We start from the raw sequence: 11,180 nt of genomic DNA, 5'->3' as shown, positions 1-11,180 counted from the left end.
TTTTCTGATGGAAATATATTTCCGTCAGAAATTTTCCACAAAATGTGTCAGAAATTTCTCATGAAAAAGATTCGTCGAAAATTTTGAACGAACAGCAAAAATCTATTGGTTAAAAGTTTTTACGATCATTTTTTCGACAGTTCAATTATCAACGGATTTTTTAGGTTTTTGACTGATTTTGACGATCAAAAACATGTTTTTTTTAGTGTTATAATTTATTTACTTATTTAATTACTTATTTATTTATTTATATTAATTATTTGCTTACTTAGTTATTATTTATATGTAAAGATGAGTGAAGATAATAATTTTATTTCAGTTAATCTTTAAATGAATAATCCATATTAAAAAAGTATTAGGGATAGAATTAGTTTGTTAAGCAAAAAATAGTTGCATTCAAACATTTTAATGACAAAAGTTCATGAAATTTTTACATAAAAATATTTAATAAATTAATATTTTAATTATATCAACATATCAATATCAATAAATATTTACATTTAGGGGATGAGCACTGTACATAAAGAAACTAAATATTAATATTTATATATATATATAAAGAAATATATATATATATATATATATATATATATATATATATATATATATTCTCCTATAACTTAATTTATTTATTGAAAGCTTTATTTTCTCTAACATCTGAAGTATAAATAAAATACAACATACAGGGATGAACCTTTTTTATGAAATGATAAAAAAAAACACTTAATTTATAGGATGAATAATTCACCTTGATTTATGTTAATATTTATATTACTTAGGAAAAATTATGCTTTATTATAATTTTTTTTAAACTTAACTTATTTATTGAAAGTTTTATTCTTTCTAACATATGAAATATAAATAAAATATAACAAATGGGGACGGACATTTTCTATAAAAGAATAAAAAATAAATACTTAACTTATAACAAATGGGAATGGACATTTACGAGAAAGAACGAAAAGAAACACTTAATTTATAGGATGAATAATTAATTTGTGTTGATGTTTGAATTACTTAGGAAAAATTATTATTTATTATAATTTTAGTATTTTTAAAACTTAATTTTAGTATTTAACATGTAAATTTTAAATAAAATATAACAAACAGGGAAGAACATTTTCCATGAAAAACGAAAATAAACACTTAATTTATAACAAACGGGGATAAACATTTTTCGTGAAAAGAACGATAAGAAACACTTAATTTATAGGTAGAATAAATTACCTTAAAATATTTTAATATTTGAATTACTTAGAAAATTTATTGAACGTTCTTTTTCCATAACTACCTTAAAATATTTTAACATTCATTCATCTTAGTATTTTTTAAACTTAACTTATTTATTGAACGTTCTATTCTTTCTAACATGTGAAATATAAATAAAATATGATGAATGAAGATGAACATTTTCTATGAAAGAAAACAAAGAAATACTTAATTTATAGGATGAATATTTTACCTAAAATTATATTAATATTTGAATTACTTAGTAAAAATATTAAAGCTTTTTCTTTACTTATGTAAATTTAAGTATATTTATATATTGATATCTATGGGTAAAATTATTAATATAGAATTTATATATAAATAAATTTTCTTTTTCCATAACTACTATCATTTAACTTAATAATTTATTGAATGTTTTGTTTTATCTAACATAGAAAGTATGAGTAAAATCAATAATTTTATTCATAAAAATCAAAAACATGTATCAAGAAGTTTACAACAATCAGACACTTGGTTCAACCAGTTAAGTTAGACCACATATTTCATTCAACCAATTAAATTAGACTTCTTTAGTGATAAAATTAACATTTAAAATTGATTTTAAAAAAAATCTTATACATTCTTATTTTTATTTTTATGGGTTCATTCTTTATTTGTTATCTTTGACTTATGTAACTTATTAAAGATTTGACTTTTCTCTTATAAATTTAAGTTTTCTATTATGGATTTGTCTTCTTTACAGTGAGAAGTGCACTTTAGAGGATTCCCTGTAATAATAATTATTAATTCAAAATTCATTATTAAAATGAAATTATCTTTTTAAATTTATTTTAATATTTTTTTTACTGGATATACATTTTTTTTCTACTCAAACTTCTATAACTTAATTTATCCATGGAACACATTATTCTTTCTAACATAAGAAGTATAAATAAAATATAACAAATTGTGATTAACATTTTTCATAAAAGAACAAAAACAAACACTTAATTTATAACAGGGATGAACGAACAAACAAAAATACTTAATTTATAGGATGAAAAGCTTGCCTTGAATTATATTAATAGTTGAATTACTTAGAAATTTTCTTTGCTTTATTATAATTTTAGTATTTTTTTAATTTATTGTTCTAATAGTTTTAAAGTAATTACTTAGAAATTATTATTTATTATTTATCATCTTTTCATTTTCATAAAATATTGAAACTTTTTCTATACCTATGTAAATATAATTTAATTATATATTGATATCTATATGTAAATTTACCAGTATAAAAATTATGTATAAATAAAACTCAAGAGATAAACATCTTTTTATGAAATCAAATCAGATTTTTTTTATCCGTAATCAAATAGGAAAATTTAACTTTAACTTAAGAGAATGAATATTTTCTACAAAATTTTTATATTTAAACTTATTTGTCAATTATATTAATGAAAATAAATTCTTATATATAATAATTAATTATACTACCCGTGCATTGACAATTTGTTGCTCATATAATTGAAAGTTATTTGCATAGAAAATGCTAATTCTTATAGTTAATATGTAGGTACACATGAGTTTAAGTTTATATCCAAAATATTTAAGATAAAATAAAATAAGATAAAATAAACATGTTATTTGGAAAGTGTTAAGTTTTCACGTTGTAATTAAATCCGTAAATAAATTAATATAGATTTATAATAGAAAGCTTTTGTATGTGAATAAAACAAATAAATAGTACCACAATAGAATAAATTGGATATACAACCCAAAGTGTAAAAGTAGTGAAATGATCAATACATATATGCTACATGCTATATCAAAAGACATTTTTCAGTGAAGATCTCATCCATCAAATAACATCAAAATATCAAAAGGAATCTAGGATTAGAGCAAATCATTACCCAACTAAAAGTACTGAACTACGCCTAAGTTATAAAAACAGGAAGGTAATCAATCATCCTCCTCAAATGAAGGTTATACATCTTGTAGAAGCTCATGATACACTTCATCCTCCTCGAGCATCATATCGATGTGATCTCCATGGTCCTCAGTGACTTGCATTAGATGTACTAACTTGAATCTCCAACTTAGCACATTAACTCTCGCATCAAACCTCACTAGGGTCACTTCGAATTCTTGAGAATCGTGAGGCACTTCCATACCCAGATAAAAATTGATGTCTTCAAATCACCCTAGTTTTCGGTGAGATGTAAATTGTAATGCCCTAAAATTTTGATAATTGAAAATAGATGTTTGATGTATTTCTTGTATTATTTAATTACTTGATTAATTTGGATTAAGTTGAAGTGTTATGTGAATTATCCTTGTGCAACTGCTTGGTGTGGATGTTAGTGATAGAGGGTTATCCAAAGAGCGTAAGGACCTACAAAGCCAAGCTTCTACAAGAAGAGATGGCCAAGAGAACCGAGGATGGACTACTCATCAAAGGCAAGGAAGGAGGAAGCTACAAGGAGCTAAATTGGAGCACCTTGGAGATTTCCTTAATGGCTCACTTAGCGACACCAGCTCGCTAATTAAGCGCAATTTCATCTACAAGAAATAATTCGCTTAGTGATACCAGCTCGCTAGGTGTAATTCCAGCCAAAGGAAAAATTACGCTTAGCGCGAATGTCTCGCTTACCGGCAACCTTCTACGAGTTTAAGTTAAATTTTGCTTAGCGACACCAGATTGCTAAACGAGTCTTACAGGTTATAAATATGTCCAACTACAAGAAAAAAAATGTGATTTTCTACCCCTCTTCTACCCAGACCTTAAACCCACCTCTTCCTCCACCCCCGGCCACTAGCGACCACCACGAGCTGCCACCGCTTGTGTCAGACCACTACACGGAGTGGAACCCTTTGATTAGAGCATAACCTTCAAAACTCAACTCATGGATTCGGTAGAGAACAGAGCCCTGACCCTCCCTTCACGGTTTCTTTGTGGTAACTGTGATTTCTATGCATTATCTTACTTAGATTGAGCCTATCATTGTATATCTTGTGATTTGGTTACCGTTATTTGATGTTTTTATGTTTTCTTTGAAAAATCCTTGAGAATGAGACATTGTAAAAGTTGTCTATTATAAAATTGATTTCATTTTTGTGACCTCTATTGAACCCCGATCACATTGGCATGATCTAAATTTCAAAATGATGTCTCTTTGAAGTGGACCCCAAAAACACCATTTTAAACCTTTTAAAATTGATGGGTATTTCACCCCGAATTTTAAAATTGATCATGTCTTTGAAATCTATATTGAATTGTCTTTCATTTGGTATATAGAGTTCTGTGTTTGGACCAATGGGCATGAACCTAAGAAATCTCAAAACAACACTACGAGGAGCTAATAGGAAGATATAAATAGGTAAGGGGAGTTTATGGCTTGTTTATAGCTTTTGATGCCATACTTGGGGTTTGGGGACCCAACTATGGGGTTGTATGTTTGTCGTTGTTGCATGCTAGTTTTCAAGGAGAAACAGTGTTTTAAACTGAAGGAATGCGATATATTTGTTATTGATAAGTATAACTGTGAATGATGTTGTTGCTGTATTGATTGGAATTTTTGGGAAAAGTCTTAATTACAGGAGAGACTCTGCCCAAAATTTTATATATGTCCTCTTTATTACTTCTTTTATAATTTTAAATGAGCCTAAGAGTTTTCTTTGTTTACTATAGTTCTTCTCTTTAATTTAGAATCTTCCCTAAAATACCAGTCTCATTATATTACGAATTATTATTATATGTGATTTATGTTGTTTGAAGACCTGGGGAATGTAAATCCCTAGCATGAGTTTATATGTGTGTGTGTGGAATGTGATTGCTTCTGATGTTGATGACATTGAGATGAGATAATGTTGATGTCATTGAGATGGATGTATGTTGTGTATGTACATGGGGGTGTAGTGACATTGTCTGAATATCCCTGGAGAGGGAATGAGATTGGTTTAAAAATTATAAGCGTCCCTGAAAAGGGAAGGGGATTGTTTAAATTTTTTAACTATCCAAGGTCAGTGTATTATTGGAGCCCGTGTTTCATGCTGCATAATTGTGTGGAAATAGTATAAACTTGTTAGTAAGTACATGTGGTTCATTATAAGGAAAAGTCCTGGTACTTGGGGGGTATTTCACTCAGTTTGAAACTTTCTTGAGACTCATGCTGATCAACATGGGGGAGGGGAGGGAGGGGAGGGAGTGGCTAGTGCACGATTGAGTGACCTCGACAATTGCTGTCAAGTTTTCCTAAGTAAGAGTGTTTTTTGGGAGAATTGTGTTTTGTTATCAAACTCTTCCTTAATTGGTTGCTTGATGTTTTGATTAGGCATGAAAGGAATGATGTATAGTGGTTTAATATATGTATATATATATATATATATATATATATATATATATATATATATATATATATGTGTGTGTGTGTGTGTGTGTGTGTGTGTGTGTGTATGTATTTATGTGTTATTTGGAAAATGTATATCACAAAAAGTTTACCACTGTTTTCGTAATTAAATTAATAAAACTTTCACTTAAAATTAAAACTTCATGTTTTAGAGTAGTAATATCGTAGCGACGAGGTGGGTCGTTACATAAATCTCCAAGGAATGTAGCATTAATGTAACATCCTATTTTTCATGAATTAAATTAAAAAGGTTTTTCATTTAAAATAAATAGAGTTTTAGAAGAAAAAAATGATGAGGTTTTTGTAATTAAATAAATAAAGAGAAATAATTTTATTAAAAATAATGGTTTGAAGGAAAATAAAAAGGATATTTGATTTATTCATTTGGTAGGAAATAAAATAGAATATTTGTTTATAAAAAAAGAGTAAATAATAGGCTAAGAGTACCTAGCTATAAATAGAGACATGTTAGGTCATTTTTTCAGACTAACGGTAGTCTCTGCGGTTTCCCTTCCTCTTAGTTTCGTTTTCTCTTCTCCTCCTCCCAAAACCCTCTCTTTTTCCCGTATACACTCAAACCTATCTCAATAAAATAACAATCTCGGACTCGTTAACCGTTGGATCGTTGTAAAATTTGAGCACCAGGTTCAAAACTTATTTCCAAACATTCTCACCATTGTAATTTGCGAAACAATTTTGGAGCTGAGAGAAACTTCCTTCGTATTGTAGTTTTCTCTTTTCCCATAGAGACCCAAAACCTGTCCCAGTAAAACTATGATCTTGGACTTTTTAACCGTTGGATCTTTGTGAAATTTGGGCACCGGGTTTGTAATTCATTTTCACATATCTTCACCGTCGGTATTTGCAAAATGTTCTCTTGGAATAGAGAAACATGCATTGCACGCAGGCAGTGGAATGAAGACTTCAATATCTTCTCCTTCTCTCTAACGTTTGGAAACCTTATCAGAGCAACCAGAGAAAAAACTCGAGGAATCTTAGGAAACTGTTAGACATGCCGTTGTCGCTGTCAGAATACACACGTGAGCCTGCTTAGAAGTAAGGGATGAGTTATTCACAATTGGGGACTAGTGAGAACGTGTGTAGGGATCCTTAGAGTATCAATTGGAATGGGTTTTTGGGTTGTTTATGCAAATTTTGATTCTATCTTTACAATTATAACTATGAATTATATATGTTTGACAAATCAATTGATGTTCCAATGAGAAATTCTTGTATTAAGTGTGAACCTTAAAAATTGAGTTCTTTTTATTAACATGAATTATACTCTAAATAATATTCTTTTTAATGAATTATTTTATACAAATTATTATCTTGTTTTATATTTTCCCCCGATGATGATCATTTAACACTTGATGTGACAATAATTGTGCTGTGAGCTGTGAATTATACAATAACCCGACCAATATTTATATTGAGAAGAGTGTTTATGCGCAGTGTTAAAGAGAAAGTGTAGGTTCCTAGATAGGAACCAGTGTTAAATTGTAATGCAATGTGTTAAACGTGTTTGAAACACGAGTATGAGGTCATGGGTATTGTATAATTCATGAGTAGTGTCTGATTGTAAAAATTATTTTAGGGGTTGGACCTGAATCAGGAAGGTGAGGCCCTAACGGATTCTTCTGAGTCTAGGCCTTGGTGGATGACTCTAAAGAACCTCGTGCCAGAGGACGTTGGGACACAATGTGTAACGACCCGCCTTGTCACTACGATATCACCACTCTAAACCGCGAGAAATTTCAATTTTTAAATGAAAACTCTGTTAATTTGCTTATGAAAAATGAAAGTAATTTTTTTTCAATGTACATTTACCAAACAACGCGCCATTACTTAAGCGAATACATATATTTATATATCGAAATAGTAACTCAGTACACATCATTCACATAATGGAAAGTAAATTTGTTCATACATATAATTAAATTTGTGATTTACATCCTCAATTCAACATCATCAACATTTTATCTCAATATCATCATCAACATCACAAGCAATCACATTCCACATACATACACATAAATTCATGCCCGGGATTCACATTCCCTAGGTCTTCAGGTAACATAAACCTTATACAACAACAATCTATAATACCACGGGACTCATTTTTTTTAAGGAAAATTTTAATTTAAAGAGGAAAACTATAATATTCAAACAAACTTTTATCCCCATTTAAAATTTAATAAAGAAGTAAATAGAAGAACAAATATAAAATTTTGGGCAGAGTCTCCTCCATATTTAAGACTTTTCCCAAAATTTCCAATCAATACAACAACATCATTGACAATTTTTATCATTAGTAACAAACCTATCACATCCCATTAGTTAAAAACACAGTTTTTCTTGAAAACCAGCATGCACATTAATAACAAATATATCACATCCCATTAGTTAAAAACAAATTTTTTTTTGAAAATTAGCATGCAACAGGGACAAGCATACATCCCTATAGTTAGGTTCCCTGACCCCAACTATTGTATTAAAAACTGTAAACAATAATAAACTCCCCTTACCTACCGTGAGCTCTACGTCAATATCTCTTTGCGTCGCCCAGAGACCTCTCTCGTTCCCGTTTGTCAATTTAAATGCAAGGTTCTATATACCAAATTGAAGGAAATTTAGTATAGATTTCAGAAACAAGGTTAATGACAACATTTGGGGTCAAATACCCTTGTCAAAACATAAAGGGCAGATGGGTGTTTCGAATTCTACTAAAAAGAGACATCATTTTAAAATTATGATCACGCCAATGTGACTGGGGTTCATTGAAGGTCGCAAAAATAACATCTGTGTTATAAAAAGATAATTTTTACAATGTCTCATTTTCAAGGGTTTTTCAAAGTAAGTGTAAAAACATCCAATAATGGTTCCAAAGTCAAAAGAGATGCAAAGATGGACTTAAACTAACAAGGAGAAGGCTTAGAATCATGGTTACCTTGAAGAAACTGTGAAGGAATGATTGGAGGCTTCATTCTCTATTGAATCCTTGAGTTGAGTTTTGAAGATTCTGCTCCGATCAAATTGTTCTTCTCCGTGCGGTGATCCGACGGCAAGCAAGAGCGGCTCGTGGTGGTCACCGGTGGTTAGTGGTGGTGGAGGAGGAGCTTGGGGGTGTTGGGGGAGGGTTTAGGGGAAGAGAAGGAGGAAGAAGATGGCTATTTTACACTGCTAAACATATTTGAAGCCTGCAACACTCGCCCAGGTGAGTTTGGCTCGCCTGGGCGAGCTGATCCACAACTCAAATTTTTTGCTACGGTAAAAATATCATATCTCATACTCAAGATATTATATTGCAAATCTCAACGGTCAGAATGTTGATAATTGTCTTAGGAACTTCCAAACAAAATTGGAAGACAATCTAACGGTTAACGAATCTGAAATGACAATTTTACTGAAATAAGTTTAGGTAAAATTTGAAATCTCATAATTTTAACTTAGTTCAACAAAACTCCACATAACTCAACATCCCCATCAAGAAATTCACACATGACTAATTCAAGCCATACCTAAACTCATTCAAGTCAACCATATAGTCAAATAACACAATAAATATAATTAAACATCAATTTATAATTAGTAATATCTCAGGGTGTTACACAATGCTCTGATAGGATGTGACATTAGAGATGAGTTTTTAATTTAATTTCATAATGTTATTTTATTTTATTTTACCTCACTGATTTAACAAAACATTTTTTATAAACTTTGACGGCATTGTTTTGAGCCGAATATGTTTTTAATAAGTCTTATTTGGTAATAGTGAAGTGAATGTGAACCTTTTACCCATGTGAATTTGTTGATCAATATTTTTATATATTTTATTTATTTATATGTATGTCGGGGTAGAGGGTGTCACAATTACCAACGATGATCAATAGCGATGGGCGTGACATCTGGTCTATCTACCGACACCATGTGTGTGGAAGCAAAGCTACCATGATGATTCACCAAGATGTTTTGATGATGTCAAAGATCAAAGAATTGTTTCAAGATTAAAGAATCAAGCATTCAAGATTCTACTCAAAGATTCAAGAATCAAATGAAGAAATCAAGAAGCATCAAGCCAAGTCAAAATAGGTAGTAAAAAGTATTTATTTCAAAAAAACATCAAATAACACACTTTTTGTTTGAAAAAGGATTTTCTGAAATCTTCTAAGTTACCAAAGTTTTTACTCTCTGGTAATCGATTACCATTTATTAGTAATTGATTACCAGTGACCAAAATGGTTTTCAAACTGATTTCAATGCTTTGCAACATTCCAAAATGATTTTCAAATAGTGTAATCGATTACACTATATTAGTAATCGATTACAAGTGAATCTAAATGTTGGAATTCAAATCCAATTGTGAAGAGTCACAACTTTTCATAAAATACATTGTGTAATCGATTACGCCATTATGGTAATCGATTACCAGTGAATGTTTTTGAAGAAAATGTTAAGAGTTATAACTCTTAACATGGTTTTCTCAAAATGTATCAAGGTTCTATAAATATAAGACCTTGGCACGCATTTTAAATATACAATAACATAGAAAAACACATTTGATTACACAGAACTTTCCACTGCTTTTCTCTTGCAAAACCTTTGCCAAATTCATTCTAAGTTTTTGTTCAATTTTTCCTTGAAGAAAGGAAAATTATGCAAAAACAAAAACTGTTCTATCCTTCTGTTTTTCTCTTCTTCTTCTTTCCTTCTCCCTCTTGCCAAAAGAATTCAAAGAACTAACCATCTGAGAATTCTTTTGATTCCCCAAACAAAGAATTCAAAGAACTAACTATCAGAGAATTCTTTGCCCAAACACTGAATTCAAAGAACTAACCGTCTGAGAATTCTGCGTAAGAAGCTGGTAACTTCTTGGTTGTAATAGTGAATACAAGGGAGGGTACATCCTTTGTGGTTCGCTTCAAGTAGAGGATACATCTACTTGGTTGTTCAAATAGAACAAGGGAGGGTACATCCTTTGTGGCTCTTTGCTTGTAAAGGATTTTTACAAGAAAAGGAAATCTCAAAAGGTTGCTTAAGGACTGGATAACCAGTATAAAACTTGTGTTTGCTTTCTTCTTCCCTACGCTCTTTACTTTTCCACCGTGCACTTTTTATTGCCGCTTTACTTTTGTCGAAGTTATTGTTTCTATTCTTTACTTTCTCATAACTTAGCAGTAAAGCCTAATTGAATCTAGTAACATTAAGAATGATAAATTTTTAATTAGTCAAGACACGTTCATAATTAATTCAACCCCCATCCCCCTTCTTAATTATTCCGAGGCCACTTGTTCCAACAAGTGGTATCAAAGCAGGTTTCTGGAGAAAAGTTTCACAACTTCAAGATCAATGGCCTCCTCAAATTTTCTGTTCCTCGAAGGAAAATCCATCCATAGGCCACCTATCTTTAATGGTGAGGGTTACCACTACTGGAAAACCAGAATGCAAATCTTTATTGAAGCAATAGATTAAAACATTTGGGAAGCCATAAAAATATGACCTTATGTACCCACCATAGTAGATGGAAACACAAGCACAACAACAGAAAAACCTAAAGATAAATGG

This window comes from Glycine max, chromosome 14 (genome assembly GCF_000004515.6).
Source record: "Glycine max cultivar Williams 82 chromosome 14, Glycine_max_v4.0, whole genome shotgun sequence".
Classification (NCBI taxonomy): Eukaryota; Viridiplantae; Streptophyta; class Magnoliopsida; order Fabales; family Fabaceae; genus Glycine; species Glycine max.
The sequence above is the reverse complement of the archived record's forward strand: the minus strand, read 5'-3'. Positions refer to the sequence as shown.